General features: G+C 40.8%; 1 long non-coding RNA gene across 1 annotated transcript; it reads right to left on the bottom strand.

Moving 5' to 3' along the window:
- Window positions 1–439: 439 nt before the first annotated feature.
- LOC125521075 lies at window positions 440–2,492 on the bottom strand. The gene is made up of 2 exons (XR_007289001.1): window positions 1,030–2,492; window positions 440–937 (listed from the first exon to the last, which is right to left on the bottom strand). It is a non-coding gene; the product is annotated as an uncharacterized LOC125521075 (long non-coding RNA).
- Between the last annotated feature and the right edge of the window lie 8 nt (window positions 2,493–2,500).

Below are 2,500 nucleotides of genomic sequence, written 5' to 3'. Positions count from 1 at the left end.
CTGTTAGGTATTCTGGTTTCTTTGTTGGTGGCATTCACTGGAAAAGCTTGCACGAGCATACAAATCTCTCCTTGTTGTAACTGCACCCTTCCTCTTTCTACTGACCTCCTTGTCTGATCCTGAATTCCCTTTCGAACTACTTTCTTGCCTTCCTTGACCAATGTTATGGATGGTGCACTGGTTGAGAAAATAATTGGCCCTTCCTTCTTATAGCAACAAAATCCAATCTCCCCCTCATACGAACCTACCTCCATGACTTTCATGTCAAACTGAAACTCCTTCCCTTGCATTACCCATAGCATGCCATCACATTTGTGCTCACAATACATCTTAGCGCCATTTGCTACTGTGATTTCCATAGGTTTATACGGGGGTCTAGAAGAGAAAGGCTTGCACTTCTCAGTATTCGTAATTTGAAGATATGGAAGCCTTACACACATTTCCAAATTCAATAACAAAAGGATAAACAATATGAACATGTCAGTAAACAAATGAACTTTAGTTCATGACAGTCTGCTCGGGTTTCCACCCCCTCCCACCACAGACCTCCCAATCCCCCTCCCAATCCCCCCCTCTGATCTTTTCTGTTTTCTACCCTCCCCCTCGGCAAAAGAAAATGCTTTAACCCTGCATGTTCACTGCTTCTACCTACACAAGGAGGCCCTCGGCCAACCCGGGAAGGAAATCTTGCCTCACACGCACTCCAAAGGCGAGCTCGTCCAATCTCGCCGCCGCTCCGTCTCCTCGGCTGCCATTCACCACCCAATCATCCCTCACCACCCACCTTCCCCATCCCCGCGCCGCTTTCCTTGACAACCACCCGTTGCCGCTGCCTTCATCCAAGTTACTTTCCTCGCTGTCAGCACAGCGTGATGCCTTGCCATCATCTCCATGCCCCATGGGTTGCATCCATTGATCAAATAGCAGGACCTGCGAACTGGTTATACACCAAAAACCGAGCAAGCAAGATCAGTGTAAACCCAAACCAGCAAACTGAACCACATACAACACCCAGGCAAAGAAGAGTACCTCTGCATCAGCTCCAAAGCGAATCACATGATAGAGAACAAACAGATTTCCATCAGATGAGTAGACAATGTTGCAAACCTCCCCAGACCATTCCGCAAAGGCTTACCAAATGGTGGAAGGAAAATTGGGAAAACATTTTATGTCCTCTTAGAAAGGATATATATAGTGATACTATTCATCACCCAGGGTGCAGAATAAGTTATTCTTCACCCGACGTAATCTTACGACCGCTTCATAAATAAATTACGTTTGAAATACAATTAGTTACATTTATATTGATTCACTACGTAAAATTTGATATAAGAAAACAAAAAAATACGTTATAAGACCAGAAATATCGCATTTTATGTATGCTTTACACTATGTTTTGCATTCGTAATTTTACGTAACATAAAAAATTTTTACGGGGATTATACATTTTCTTACGTTCTCTTTTTACGTATGAAATAAGCCAAAATTTATGGAACCTAAAAATACGGTGCATTGACGTCAAAATAGAGAGGGTGAAGAATGACTATTCCTCACCCAGGGTGACGAATAGCGCGATATATATATATATAATGTCAAGAAATTTTGTTAGCAACATGCCAGCAGAAGGCATAAAAAGTGAGGTCACAAGTACACACGATTAGAATAAATATACAACCTGTGTGTTCATGATCATGTTAACGGAAGCAATTTTGAACAATAAACAGAAAAATGACGGGTTAAATAGTCTTCCAAGCAGGGTTCTAAGGTTCTCAGAAGGAAAAACAAAAATAAAGAGATGTGATGTTAAGTTTAGTTATCTAATAGGAAATACTCTTCAATAATATTATTACAGTTATCAGTTATGAATCTATAAACTAAAAGGCATTGTGTTATGCATAAAAGTTCTCTTGACCTACTACTACAAGAAAGCGCATTCCAATGACAACAATAGCCAATGCCCATTAATACAGACCAAAAGTCAATTTTAGTAAACCCGTTGATCACAAGTTTTCCCGACAGAAACATGATAGATTTCGTCCTAGCTAGACTTTCATTAGCATCCAGATTAAATTCACCGCTATAAGAAAATCACTAACCTCAACATTGGGAACATAACTACAGATGTAAATCAACACTTTGAGTTGCTCTTAGATGCAATTCAAGGAAAACGAGAGCATGAACTTGCTAAGTCGGATGCCTCATTTGACTTGTTGTACGAATCCACCCAAAAAGTGCATGATAATATAAACCATGAGTAAGGGGGCAAAGGGTAGTGCTCCAACATAAACTAATGCTTATACATAAATCCACATATAAAATCGAATCATTCGAGAACCAAGCATAAATCACCAAATTAATCATCCCTAAACTGTGCAGCGCACTAAAAGCTAGAGTCCGGTGAACACACAACCCGTTTGATCCTCCCAGCCTGGCCAGTGGCCACTGGCAGCCTGTGTTGGTATCCATCAACAAATATGCGATTAAGTCTATTTCTTCTTGA

This window comes from Triticum urartu, chromosome 7 (genome assembly GCF_003073215.2).
Source record: "Triticum urartu cultivar G1812 chromosome 7, Tu2.1, whole genome shotgun sequence".
NCBI classification, from domain to species: Eukaryota; Viridiplantae; Streptophyta; class Magnoliopsida; order Poales; family Poaceae; genus Triticum; species Triticum urartu.
Note: the sequence above shows the minus strand (reverse complement) of the source record. Positions and strands in the feature narration are given on the sequence as shown.